We start from the raw sequence: 16,273 nt of genomic DNA on the forward strand, positions 1-16,273 counted from the left end.
TAGCTTAACGTAATTATCGACTAACATTTAACCCGACTAAATTAGTATTATAAAATGTATAATAATTAATATTTAATAATATCCATTTAATTTATTATATAAAAATACGGGGTATTACAGTCTTCCCCCCTTAAAATGAACTTCGTCCCGAAGTTCGCTCCCGTACCCAAACCTCAGAAGGGTATTGCATATTGTACTTACGGACGTCACGCATTTCTAACACGGTTAACACACACTTTTGACACACCAATTAAACATGACAAACACGGAATGTTACATTCTGCCCTCCTAAAAATAAACTTCGTCCCGAAGTTTAACTCATCATTACCTAACCAACTAACTATCACTAATAACTTTCTGAGAACACAAAGGTATAGCAACTATATAATCATCTGAGAACACCGCCATTTTCCATCTAAATTCCGATCTCAAACTCAAGTAACTCATTAACCATGGTCTCACTGGACCGCAAACATAACTCGGCACAAAGGCCCCACAACTCATAACTCCATACCAGTAGTTTAACTTATACTCTTCTTTTACACATCGCCCAACTAACCGAAGTAGAAAAAAAACATATAGGACTCATTTGCATAGGTACTCCACCACGAAACATCGACTTGATCAAAACTACAATCTACGAACAAGTGCAAATTAAGCCTTAAGATTTTACAATCCTCCCCAACTAGAAACATGGTTACGTCCTCGTAACCTTCATTATTATAACAAAAGTTCTCAAACTACTGCTATCAACTGAAAGAGGATGAAAGATTCACAATTCACGTTCAAGTTAACTAATCCTTACCAAAGACAATCAATATACAAACTCTCTCAAGGAAGCTACCGTTACCAGTAAAAATCGTTAGTAATTATTTATTTTACCAATCATTGTAATCTCATACCTTAGAAACATAGGGAATCAATCAACATGAGGAAAGAATTAGGGTCAAAACTTGATGAATCGATTTTTGAAAATTTATAACCTAATAGGTCCGATCTGACTTTCCTTTTCTTAATTGTACAGATTTAGGTCAAGACACAGAATCACCGATAAAATGAAGACAACCAGTTTCGCAGTACTTATCATCTCAGAAATATTTTTAATCCTCATATCAAAGGGTTGGGAATTATTCACGAATGACGAATGCACCTTGATTGACAAATTCTACAAACTTATTGGTCGAGTCAAACAAGCGAGTAAACAGCGATATTGGAAAGTTAATCATACAAGACTATCATACATAAAATTTCGTTCTTGGTTTTAGATATATTTAGACTGCTCTCCACACCATGACATACCTGATTAAATGTATTTAACTACACCCATTTTACAAGTGTTCCTTACATATCATGCTAATATTAACATACCATGTTGACACACAACTCACTTAAATCACCACATTACATTTCCCGTTTTGACATTCGTAACTAACCACAACCCACCAATTCGTTACATGAACGAACAACATGACTAAATTAACCCACCACTTGTGACTCCGTTCTAGTTTCATTCCCCCAGACTAGCAATTATCCTGAAACCATACAACCAGACACTGGCTGGAAATCTCATTCCAAATTTTATACTCACCCGACAAAATTTAACTTCATTTTCACAACTTTTACTTTCATACTGGACGGTGAATAAATTTCTTAACATAATTCTTATAACAGAGCCGTCCATAGAATTCATTTTCAGCTTACTACGAAACTCAAAATCAGGTAAACTTAATTCAATTCCTTCAAACAAACGAGCTTAGGTGTCGACTCATACATTGTAATTTACAGGTTCATCTTATTCATTTCAGTCCTATCTTTACTAATGAACGACTATTACCTCAATCATCAGGATTTTAGTTGCACTTCTTTACTCAGTTATATTCACGGCTCAATTAAACGTAGCTATAACGACTATTATTGGAACCAATGTATATCATGTGAATCATAAAAAGGGTTATCCCATTATAATTGCTAATATAATTATCATACACAATCTTCATTAGAATATAGTTGATAGCAACGACTCAAGAATTTAGATATGTCAAATGTTGTGCTACATCAAACAGTTTCCTCTATATCATGCCCATACAATTGTAAGAATCACTTTAGCATTTTATGACGATATAATAACAAACATATTCAATAATGAATAACAACACGGTTTATTATCATGTTATAGGTTTTAGGTTCAATTGAAATAATTTAATGTAATGAAAGCAATAAGTATAACTATAGGCACACAGACTCACATAAAAGGTCTTAGAACTCAGATGACATCCTACATGTGGGAACATTAGACATAATTATTATAATTATTCATGCGAGTATATTAGAACAATCAATTAACTTTTAACGCCATCAACTTACAAAGATATGACAATATTGTTTTATATTTATATATATCCGACCACTATGCAAATGTTATGAACACACCAGAGATATTACAACATGCCAAATGTATATAAAATATGCAAACAACTGGACTCTTATAAACATTTCACCCTCGATTAAAATTAAATTAAGCTACCCAAATTTTACTCATACCAGCATGCCAACAATGTTATCAACTTAAGTTTTAAATTTTGTCACTTGTTAAGATACCTAATTACTGAACATGCGTGCTACTATCGTCATATAAAACATTATAAATTCACATTAGTAAAGCTCATGAATTAACCAAACAATTGTGTGAAAACTCAACATAAAACGCGCATTTTAAATGTTTTGATTTACGTTGTAACTTCCAAAAATCATGAATAAATAACTATTCGATTAAAACTTGATTCATATTACTTTTATAAAACACGGTGAGTTCAAAACACAGGGAAAAAGAATTAGGTTTAAAGCACAAGAATTAAATTTTTTTTTTTTTTTTTTTTTATAAAGAATTTTAAAACTCAGTTGGTCCAACAAACATGTGACAGCAATTGGTCAAAAACTTGGGTCAGTTTGCAAAACTTATTATTTAATATAGAGACATCAAGATTTTTCGTGACTTATCAATTTGAAATCATATGCGAATTTTATGATCGATGGAGTTGGAATTATGCGAAAATTAATTATACCATTTAAATGAGGATTTTTACGAAATCGTTGGTCAAACATCACTGCACAGGAACTTCCTAACCACAGCTCACTAAAGTATTTATTACTCCTAATCCGTACATCATATAAGCATGAAACCAACGCCAATTGGACACTAACTCGCGAGGCTATCTCTCATAAAATTTTCATCCGTAGGCAATAAACAGAGAAGAAATGGCAGCAAGGTCAATTTAAGAGTAAAATCAACCAAAACTAGTTTTATCACTAAGTCATTCATTTTCTATGTCCCAATTCTTACAACTATACTATCGATACTAATCCATCCTAACTTAAATCTCACACTGTACAATTCGTAACATCTACCCCATAAAATTCCTTCGCATCTCGATCTACTCCGTATATCTAAATCACGATTGTTATGACTATAAACATGCAATTCGATAGTGTTTCTAATTACTATCACAAGACTATACTAGCATGGCTTTGGGATCACATAACCGAATATTACTAGATATAGTAGTACTATCAACACATCATTCATACAAATTACTTACCGTAGCGTTGTCCTGCAGAATAGTTAGAATATATGGGTCTCAAGGTATACATCAACTCGATCATGCAATATTCAATGTATCAATCAGTTAATACTTAGGCAACGACATTTGAATTTCTGTTCAACCTCAAGCAACTTTTCTACCCTTTCTCTCGTATACACTCATGGTTTCCGGTTCAACTGAGAGGACCACTGGTTCGGTGTGAGGGGGCCCCTAACTCATACCTTACCGTAGTGTGCTCCTAACAGTTCTATCCCGGGGTTCATTTTAATTAGACACAGCCTAGGTTCATTGGGCTCATTGGTTCAGGCCTGAGGATCGTTCGCTCTGATACCACTTTGTAACACCCCGGTTTATAAAAGAAGTCCTCGTCAAGACATTCCCTAATAAAACGGACTGTTACCATCTCGGTTTCCCGAGGTAGTGAATAACAAATTAAACTCCAAGGCAATTTATATAATATTTTAACTTAATTATTACAAATCCTCTTTTCAACTCAATTACAAGAACTGACATAAATAAAAGTGAAAGTCTTCTAGATGATGATCTAGCTACTAAGTCGTCGATCCAAAGTGTCTCACGCCCGTCAAGCTCCCGTCCTATCTCTTAAACCTGTCAAGTCTGCTCCCCATAAAACGGTTCATCACATGTGTTCACGAATACGGGGTCAACCACGAGGTTGAGTAGGAAAACAATAAAACAATAAAATATGATATGCATGATACTCCGTCACCTCCATCTCCATCTCAACTCATCACACACATCTCATACCCCGAACGCCCAGACCATACCGATCCCAGTAGACTATATATCGACCGAAGCCGATCGCACTCGCATTTGAGGACACCAGGGCAAGTCTGCAGAACCCGCCTGGCCTTATCACAACATCACATCGTATCTCAACATCGTCACTACCACATCATCCTCCAACTCCAATGCATATGAAATGCTCAATGATAATTAATGCAATGCAATATGTATATAAATCATCGAACCGATAAATCATAAAGTCATGCCGGTTACCCGATGTTGTGATATCATACTCAATACGATCAAAATCAATCACCTTTCCGAATATAAATGATAACGTAAATCAACAACCAGGAATCAAGTCAACACAATTCAACTATGACGATAATAGGACAAGTGTATTTCCCTACCTCAAAGTGCCAGCAATTCCAATTAAGCAGTTTAAGCAGTCCAGAAAGTAAAGGAATGAATTTGATTATCGATCCTTCACGAATTCGTCACCTAGAACAATTATAATATTTATAATTACTAACTACTAAATATAGAAATCTCCCAAAATAGAAACTTTCCCGATATAGTAACTTTCCACTTTAACCAGTCCCGACTCAAAATCCATCTCTAATTATTTAAACGACTCGGGGATTTAAATTAAATAAATTATTTAATTGACTCGGGAATAATTTATTCAAATGACTCGGGAATTAATTAAATAACTAATGTGATAAATAAAAGATTAAACGAATTATACGATTAAGAAATACCCGAATCAAACTTTAAACAACTCCAACATCCCGACTCAAAAACCCGTCTTTAATCATTTAGATAACTCGGGAATTAAATTAATTAATTAAGAGTACGGCCAATTAACAAATTATAATGATTAAACAATGAAAACCCGTTCAAAACGATTCGAATAACCCGTCATCAACCACCGTCCCTTCACACTCACTCACGCACTCCCACGCGCCACCTCACCACCGTGTCAACCACTGCACCCAACCCCGACTTGACCCACCCACCGGCGACCACCCCCACTAGGGCCGACCGTCGCCGGCGAGTCCAACCATGGCCGCCATTTGGCACGGGTTCACCACCACGGCTCACCAAACACCCCTGTTTTCCTTTACCACCACCGCAACCAACCACTACCCCCTGCCCAAACAACCACCATTCTACTCGCCGCCAACCCACGCACACAGACACCACAGCACCACCGTTTCGACCTCCCCCTAGTCCACGGTGGTGCCACCCAAACCTTACCCCTCTAAACTCGCCTGAAAACCCGTATTATAACCCATTTGACGACCCCTGTCATTGCCGCCTTTCACGGCCACCATTACCACCCAAAACCACCCTAACCACCACCAAAACACTCGCCCCTTACCACCCAATACCAATACCCTGCTAACAACCACCACCAACAACTCCCTAAGCCACGAAACAAAACCCAAAACCTCGACAGAAAATGCGAAAACAGAGGAAGGGTGGTTGAATGCTTACCTTTACCGCCACTTAAACAGCCACCAGGGCCACCCTAGGTCGTCGACAACCGCCCTTTGGCCTTCCTTGCTGCGCCGTCACCACCCACTCTCTCTCTCTCTCTCTCTCTCTCTCTCTCGTTTTACGTGAAAGGCTGAGATTTCGGCTGGTGAAGTGAGGGAGGCGGGTTGAGGGAATCTGAGAGGAGGGAGGCGGGTTGAGGTACTATTAGGGTTAGGTTTAGGGTTAGGGTTAGGGTTTAAATGGGCTTAGGGTTAAATGGGCTGAACAGTTAATGGGCCAGCTCAATGGTTCAGCTCACATTTCGACTTCCATATAAACCCGTCACAATTAACTCACGATAGCTTAACGTAATTATCGACTAACATTTAACCCGACTAAATTAGTATTATAAAATGTATAATAATTAATATTTAATAATATCCATTTAATTTATTATATAAAAATACGGGGTATTACATTCAACCATTGCTTCGCGGTGCCGATTAAGGAAAAAGGAAATAAGACCCATCTAATTTGGTCTTGAGTCACGCCCGTTTGAGAGATTGCATCACAATAGTCGCAAAAGGTTTCCATATGAGAATGAGGGTCCTCACTAGGCATCCCCCCAAATTGGCTCCTCTCAACTAATTGGATGAAGGCGGACTTGGCAATAAAATTTCCGGTTAGATGTTGCGGTGTAGGAGTACCATTTGGTAGATTCTCCTCGGTGGAGTGAGTGTGACGAGAATTTAGGCATTGTAGGTGGATTTTGTGGGGTATTGTGTAATGGGTTCTCTTCTCCTTCTATTGCGAAAGGATTGACAAACTCACTAGTGGGTTGAACAACTTCACTAATACCTCTTAAATTCCTCCTAACAAGTCTCCTATTGTTCGTCAAGGTTCTTTCGATTTCACGGTCAAAAGGTAACAAATCACCTTGTAACCTTCTAGACATGCAAAATATCAAACAACTCGAAAACAATTAGAACAAACCTTGAGGAGTTTTACTTCCCCAAGGCGAAGAAAGACACAACGAATAACAATAAAAAGAAATCTAAATCAAACAAACACCGTCCCCGGCAACGGCGCCATTTTTGATGCGAGTCCGTTTCGTGTTCACAAATTAAGATGTGGTCGTTGGATCACGGTCGAATCAAAACACAATTTATAGCTTCACAAACAACTCTACAATTAGTAAAGAGGCAAGTAAAGGTCGGATCCCAAGGGACGGGTATTGAAATGAGATTTCTATTGCAACTAGCGGTGTCTAAGGGGTGTCACAAATTGGGTTGATGTAGAAGGTCACTAAACTAAAATAGCAATGAAAATAAACAAGCAAGATGAATTAAAGGAGTGTAAACAATTGATTAAAGGCACTAGGGTGTCATGGGATCATAGGGGAATCATGGGATATGATCATACAAACATGTTCTCAAATTATAAGCAAGCAATTATTGTTGTGATGGATTGAGTTGGGTTATATCTTACAATCCTAGGAAAGTTTGGGTCCCGGAGCCGAATCGATTAGATTGTACAACACCTACAAGTCGACTTAATCTTCCCTACTCAACAACATGCATGGTCTAATGAGACTCGAGTTGGGTTATGTCTTACAAGTCTCATTGAAAAGATAGAAGATGATAGTAAATGCAAGGATTCATAGGCTTAGCATTTCATCAAATATAACATGTGCATGAGTTGAGATCAAAACAAGCAAGCAAATAAAACATGAAAGCATATTAATTTAAGCATGAATCATTCCCATGTTGGTTTCCCCTAATCACCCATTAACCCTAGCTAAGAGACTACTCACTCATTATCATGTTGATCATGCTAGCAAGGTTGTCAATCATACCAACAATATGAAACATGATGAATAAATGAAAGTAATTAACAATAATTAAAAAGGGATTAAGAGATTATACCTACTAATGATTCCAATAATAAAGCAAAGATAAAAGAAGTACTTGAATGCTTGATTGAGAGGTTGTCAATCTCCCAACAATAACCCAAATAATCTTCAATTACCCAAAATAAAGGATGAACAAAAGAGAGATTAAAGAACTAAAACTTGGATTAAAACTTGATTAATACTTGATTACAATATTAAAGAGAGATTTGATTGATATTAACTACACTAATTATTGATAAGAAGAACATGCTCCTCTAATTAGACTAATGAGGTATTTATAGTGGAAATTAGGGAGGATGCATTAGGGTTAACTAAGGGCTAAACTAGTAATTACACTTTTTAGATTGAGCAAGGAGGACCCGGTATTTTTCGAGAGAAGGGCTTCTTTCTTCGTAGCTTGGAGAAGACAATTCGTGCTGGAGCCGAATCCGGGCGGAATAAGGTCGGGACGGGCGGATTCTGGCATTGGAATCCGAGCGGATTCAGGGGAATCCGGTCGGATTGTCGAGTTGGAATCCGAGCGGATTCAAACAAAGCCGCACGGATTGTGCTGCTGCGGGACGGACGGATTGGTGACAATCCGCTCGGATTGTCACTCAGCAACATATCTTCTTCTTTTCTTCCCTTTTCTTCATAAATTCCTTGGGGATTTCCTTGGGGACTCAAGGATCCTTTTTCAACATTGCTCTTCTACTATAATATGTACAAAGGCCTTCTAATCTTGTCTCTCCTTGATGCTTGGTCATTGAATTCGATCAATTTAGTCTCGTTTTGCCATGAAAATGCAAGATTCTTACTCCTTTCCTACCAAGGGATCAAAATCTCAAAGAATATGCAAAACAAAGAACTAAAGATAAGAAATAACCCAAATAAGCACTAAAAAGCATGGGAACAAGGCTAATTCGGGGGCTAAATATGCGCTAATTATGGTCACATCAGGGATTCATGGGAATTGATCATATACAAACATATTCTCAAATTATAAGCAAGTAATTATTGTTGTGATAGGATCAAGTTGGTTTATATCTTACAATCCTAGGAAGGTTTGGGTCCCGGAGCCGAATCGATTAGATTGTACAACACCTACAAGTCGACTTAATCCTCCCTACTCAACTATATACATGGTCTAATGAGACTCGAGTTGGTTTATGTCTTACAAGTCTCATTGAAAAGGTAAGTGATGGGTAAAAAATGCAGGGATTCATAGGCTCGCATTTCATCAAACATAACATGTGCATAAGTTGAGATCACAACAAGCAAGCAAATAAATTATGTGAACATATTAGATTAATCATGAATCATCCCCAGTGTTGGTTTCTCCTAATTCCCCATTAACCCTAGCTAAGGACACTACTCACTCATTATCAAGTTTAACACGCTAACAAATTTGTCAAACATATTAACAAAGCAAAATATGATGAATGAATGGAAAATGATTCACAATAATTAAAACAAGGGTTAAGAGAATTATACCTAATGACGATTCCAAAATAATAAGCAAAGAATAATAGAAGTATTTGATGATTGATGGAAGGTTGTCAATCTCCCAATAATACCCAAATAATCTTCAATTACCCAAAATAAATGATGAACAATAGAGAAATTAAGAAAATGAGATTTGTATTAATGCTTAATTAAAAGTTGATTACAAGATTAAAATGATATTAGGAAGAATATAAATAATATTAGGGATTGATGATAATCTAATTAGTACAATGTGGTATTTTTAGTGAGGATTAGGTACATAAATTAGGGTTACTAAGGGCTTAAATGAAGATTAAGACCCTTAAGAAAAGTTGAGGAAATGCTCCTCTCGAAGGAAGATGCTAGTCTCCTTGTTGCTAGTCTTTCAAAAATATGCGCATCCCGAGTGGAACAAGGAAGAGACGTGCTGTACTGGGCAGGAATCCGAGCGGCCAAGAGGTCGGGATGAGCGGACTGCAGTGGTGCAGGACGAGCGGATTGTGTGGTGGGACGCTTGGATTGTGTGGGTCTGGGACGAGCAGACAGGGTGGTGGGACGCTCGGATAATGGAGTTGTGGAGGTGGGACGAGCGTCCCGAGGCTGCGACGGGCGGATTGTAGTCCAGCAAGCTTCTTCCTCTTTTCTTCTTTTCTTCTTCCAACAATCCTCAAGGATCTTGTCGGAGATGCAAGGATCTTCTTCATCATTGCCCATCTACTACATTATTTACATAGGCCTTCTAGTCTTGTCTTCACTTTGATGCTTGGTGATTAGATTCGATCAATTTAGCTCCATTTTCCTTACACTCCTCTCCTGCCAAGGGAACAAAACCTCAAGGAATACGCAAAACAAAGGACTAAAGATAGTAAATAACCCAATTATGCACTAAAAAGCATAGGAACGAGGCTAATTCGGGGACTAAATATGCTCAAATATTGGTCACATCAGCAAATCGATCAGAATTCAGGTATTGTTACTCATGATAGAGTCAATATCGCTATTAATGGCCTCTAACCAGAAAGTAGAGTCGATAGATTTCATGGCTTCCTTGTAATTTATGGAGTCCTCTTCGAGTACATAGGCACATTGACACGGCTGTTGCAACCCTATCAAAAATAAACCAATCGGCTCTAACTAATATAGCGAGGTAATTCGGGTATCGTACTACACATGGAGGCGGTCAATATATACTTTTTATTCAATCTGTCTATGGTCACAAAGTGGGGGGTTTTGAATTGGTTATTTTGACTAAACTAATGAACTTAAATAAAAGGCAATAAAAGAAACAGTTATTAAAATAGCAAGGATGAGAGAAGATGTAATCAAATAGAGAGAAATATGTCAGGAAGTCGGTTCACCATGATATTACGCAAGTCAGCTAAAGGTAGGTCAGTCGGTCTGAGGTGAGAAGGGTAGTGGGAAGGTCCTTCCATTTCGCTATCCGCCCTAGATTCTTCCTAAATAGCTTCCGTTCTGATTAGGGTAGTCTATTGTTCATAGCAGGCCTGTCCATTCTAATCTTTCGATCTAGGTCTGAATTTAACCAGTTTAATTACTTCAGTTGCATGCACTCAACCTAATAATTACTATTATATTGCTATAAAACAATCTCATAACAAAAACCTCCTAAACTAATTATCGCATCATTGCTTTACTAGCATGACTCCCCTAATCCTAGCACTAAGGGAATTAGCTACTCATGACGATAAATAAAACAATAACAATTAATAAATCTATATCAAACATGGTAAAAAGATTATTAAAGAGAAACCACATAAACATAATAACAATACTCATAAAAACAGAAATTAAAGAATAAGAATTAAAGTGTGCAAAAGAGAAATAATACTTTGAATAAAATAGAGAAAGAAAGATTACACAAAACGAGATCCGGAAAAATGAAAGGCAAAGCAACGTTGACAAGAGTAATTGAGTTCAAAGACTAATGACAGATTAAAGGTTGATAATTTGATAATCTAAACCTAATTATGTCTTTCTTTTATATAGGAAAGATATTTATTCCTCAACACGTAACTTAAAATAAATAAAATAATAAGTTCACGGGAGAAAAATCCCGCTTCAGATAGCAAAGTGCTCGATCGAGCACATTCAGACTCCTCGATCGAACACTTCCAGCCACAAACCTCTCGATCGAGTACATAATTTACTCGATCGAGGACCTCCAAATAGCCACCTCTCGATCGAACATAGTAGGGGTTCGATCGAGTTCTTCTCCTCATCACAAAGCTCTCGATCGAGCACATTAGCCGATCAAAAATCTCGACCGAGTCAACTGCCACTGAAATAGGCCAAAGGACGTATGATTTAGCTAAAGGGACAATAGATGGCTCGATTCTTCTTCTTTCAGTCCCGTTCCTGCAATTAAAGCCAAACGAACCAAAGTAGAATATTCGGAGCATTTTATAGCTTAAAACTACGGAAATTACTTGGAAATGCGTGCAAATAAGGCTAAAAAAGACTATATAAAACGCACGCATCACACATACCTCATGTTCACTCAAAGATCCTGTAGATACCCAGTATCTGTCAAGTCTCCAACAAACACCCGATGATTATCAGGCTACAACATGCTTAGGAATCACGGCGTTTAATCGACAATTTTGTGCAACTATACATCGGAAAACTTAAAACGATTTCGAAAATAAAACAGTTCAAAACTTTTCAAAAGTACCTGGAGTGTTTAATGCATGATGACGGGGTCGCAATGACATTAACTAGAGTCACAACCGACACCAGACCAAAAACCGACTCAAAATTTAAATCCCGACTCCAACAACGAGTCAAACCGAGTCAAACACAAAAAACAAACCTTTTTAAGACTTCCATGTTAAGTATGTTGGAATATGTGTCCTCCGACAATAATGCGATCACAACTGTCGATCATGATGATCATATGTTTAGGTCTCATTTTAAGAATACATTTGGGAAGTAATTTTTTACTGTCAACTGGTCCACACATATCGGTAATGATTGGCTGACTAGAGTTTGACATTACTGTCGTGCGACGGTGGTGATCAGTTGATCCCCTTAGGTCATACCTAAAGGGTAACACTCTTAATTGATTATTTAATTGATCGTATGACGATACGGGTTAATTAAATTGCTTAAAATTGACGGACGATTTTGGAAGTAATATTTACGTATCTCATTATAATTTGATTAAATGAGATACGGTCTAAGTAATCAAATTATTTTATTACTTAGATGAAATTATTGTTTACGGAAACAATTAAAAGGAATGAATTGATTATTATAAATACAGAATGTTGTGATTTATGACTCGGGATCCCATTACGGTACAAGTAATTATGAATTACTAGGTTAATTTTATAAGTGACATATTTTATTAATATGTTGATTTTTAATTGTTAAAAATACATTTTATATACCTAATGTCATGAAACATGTTACATGTGACAAATTGACAAAATAATGTGTAAAATGGATTTTCCATTTTACACTATATGTGCCGAAATAAGGAGGGAGTATTAGGCTTATTTTTGTGTTAATTATGTTTAGTGGAAGGCATAATCATAAGACCTAATGCATAGCCTTACATGCCTAAAATTCTTGGGAAGATTTGAAGCTCATGCATTGGCCATTTCCCACCCCTCCTACCCGGTTTTCCTTGTAAAAAGGCCAAGGGTCTTTTGCTTATTTTACCTAATATTCACTATGATACGTGCCTAATGTATAGTCTTTTTAGCCTATTTCAGCACGTATTTCTATGCATTTCTATACTGTTTTTATGGTATTTTGCCCCGAATTGGCTACTTTGGTGTATTTTGTCCTTTTTGTAGGAATGATCGCGAAAGTAGTGGAACCATACTCCTTTTCGTCCTTTTTGCATGCATTTAGAGGAGACGGGATTGTCCCAGAGTAAGATACTGCATTTGGAGGCGTCGTGGCACGCATTACGAGGCACTAAGACGCAGACGTAAGCTGAAATGAAGTCAAGTACTCGATCGAGCTCTTTTACAAGTCGATCGAATGGTTTTCTTGCCCTCTGGTGGTCGATCGAGTGGTTTTCACTCGATCCTTAGCTTGCACAAAGACCCTCTACTCGATCGAGTGCCTTTCTGGTCGATCGAGTAGAAACTGCTGAAGAGTTGCTCGATCGAGTGGTTTTAATCCACTCGATCGAGTGGTTTTTATGGGTTTGGGCTTTAATTAGCCCGCGTGATGTTTTATTTCGCATAAACTTGTTTTGTTTGCTATTTAAGCAGACATTACTAGGTTAATTGGGATTATCTATCATATTATCAAACTCTCTACTGTAACTTTAGTACGTTGCTTTGCTTTTCCCTACTGTTACTTTACTTTGGGTTATTATTGCTCGGATTCAGTTGTTCTTTACGCCGGATTCGCACTGATTGTAATCCTTTCTCTCCCTTATTTAATAATAATCATTTGTTGCTTTAATTTCTCAATTGTGTTCTTATTTCCCTTTGCCCTAATTTTCATTATTGCGATTTATTGTTTATTCATTATGTTTTCTGCTAGAAATTTGTCTGCTGTTAGTTTAATCACCGATATGAGTAGCTAAACTCCCTTCATGTTGGGATTAGGGAATCTGCGGTAGAAAGATGACGATTTAGTAGATGAATTAGACGAATTAATCACGAGACTCTGTCACTATAGCAATTTAACTGTAATTCCCGACCTAGTTGAGTGCACGCTTCTATGTCAACCATTAAACTGGCTAAAATTAATCCTGGATCGAAAGATTGGACTAAATAGGCCTGTTATAAACAGTAGACTACCCTAATGAGGACGAAAGTTAAGTTAGTGGTATTTTAGGATAGCAAGTGGACCGAAAGGACCTTTTAACATCCGTCTCACATTAGTTCGTCTGAGTCATTTACAGCTGAGTTATTGGACTACCGTAGTGAACCGAAATCCCGACATGTCCCTCTCTTCTTGATAGTTTCAACCGTTTTTATTGCCTTTACTGCTCTTCCTTTTATTTCTCTTCCTTTCAAATTTCGTAGTTTAGGACCAATTTCAAACAAACCCCCGATTGTTACTATAGTATTAGAAATAGACAGCTATAATTACATTACCTCCCTGTGGATTCGATACTCGACTGCCTCTGCTACATTTTAGTTGAGACCGTTAGGTTTTATCTTTGATAGGGTTGCGATAGCCGTGTCAAATTTTGGCGCCGTTGCCGGGGAGGCAATTGCTCAATTTATTAGTTGCTTTATTTTTAGTCCTTTTCAGTCTAAGGGACACCCGTTCCTTAGACTATTCTTATTTTCTGTTGTAGTTTCTTCTTATGCGTAGGTCGCAGGGTGGTCCACTACTACCATTCGATCCTGAGATTGAAAGATCTTTGCACGTAAAGAGGAGATTATTTCAAGACCAACAGTTAGAGGAAGAACCTAGTTCTCGTTCTAGCTTTTACGAGAACGAACTGTTCGAGGACAATCCACCTTCTTCTCCAGTTTCACACTCATCAGTTGAAACCGTTATTTTTCCGGACTTTCCCGAAATGGCCGAAGAAGCAACCATTGCTAGTCATTCTGAACTCACAGCTGAGGATCTCTATAAGGGATTTGTACTACCAGGGGAGGCAAGAAAATTCGAACCGAAACCTTCTTATATCAGCTTGATCGAGAGAAATCAGTTCGGGGGAGCTGCAACTGAAGATGCAGCTCAGCATATGGAGACCTTTATTGATTACTGCTGCTCCATACCCCCTCCTGCTGGCGTGACAGCAAATCAGATAAAAGAAACCATGATTATCTTTTCACTCCGCGATGCTGCGAGGGAGTGGTATAGGGATTTAGACCGAGCTGCCCACGGTATAACTGACTGGAATTCACTGGCTTTAGCGTTCTATAAGAAGTACTTTTCTGCATCGAGGACTATTGCCATTAGAGCTCAGATAACGAGCTTCAAACAAGGGCCTGACGAGAACTTTCACGAAGCATGGGTTCGATTTAAGAAGCTAGTGCGTACCATACCGCACCATGGTTTCGAAAAATGGAGGTTGTGCAATCATTTCTATAATGGTCTGTATGACGATCGAGAGGGCTATTTTGGATCTTTGCGACCAATGACCGATTTCTTTGAAAACTTGGGAGCAACCAAGGGGTGGAAGATCATAGATGATTTGGCCATCCATAAGGTTGAATATGGGAACTCGAGAGGAAATCAAAGAAGAGCTGCTTGAATCTTCTTTCGTCGGCGCACTTGAAGCTCTTACCGCAAGGTTTGACAAGTATGAGCTAGGAGGAGCCTCCAAAGGGGGAATGTACCAGGTTAATGCTATGACAGACGGTCCTTTCGTCTCGTAGAAGATGTGGGGGAGAGGGACATGTCTCGGATCATTGTCCCAACTCCTATGAGTCTTACGCCTTCCAACACTACGGGCGGAGAACAACGATTTACTACGAGCGAATGTCCACCCCAATTTGAGGTGGAGTAGTCAGAATGTACTCAATCCCACTGCTCCAACCCAGCAGCCGTATATTCCTCCACACAAGAATCAACAAGGCTATCAGAAGCCTCCTTCTTTCAACCCTCCTAACCAAGGTGCATCATCTTCTAGTGGGGTGAGTGAAATGGGTGAGCTTAAGTCCATGATGCAAGCCATATCGAAGCAATTGCGAATTTGAATGATCAACAAAATCAACAGCAAAACGCGTCATTTAAGGCACTTGAGACTCAAGTTGCCCAACTTGCTGCAAATCAATCCTCGAGAAAGCCGGGTCAATTACCGACTCAAAATGAGAAGAATCCACATGAGAGGGTAAACCTGATAGAATTGAGAAGCGGTCTTTCTTATGAGGGACCAGAAGTAAAGAAATCAGACCCTAGGGAAGCCATTACTGATGGTGAACAGTGTACTGTCGAGAAAAAAGGGCTCACGACAAGGGAACTACTCGATCGACTGAAAACTGGCCATCGATCGAGTGGAAATGGTGAAGAAACAGGTCGATCGAGCGGTTTTCCTGCTCGATCGAGTGAACCGGAAAGTGCAGTTGGTCGATCGATTGGAAATGTTACTCGATCGACTGACAATGAAGAAGAAACTGCTCGA

Source organism: Silene latifolia, chromosome X (assembly GCF_048544455.1).
Source record: "Silene latifolia isolate original U9 population chromosome X, ASM4854445v1, whole genome shotgun sequence".
Classification (NCBI taxonomy): Eukaryota; Viridiplantae; Streptophyta; class Magnoliopsida; order Caryophyllales; family Caryophyllaceae; genus Silene; species Silene latifolia.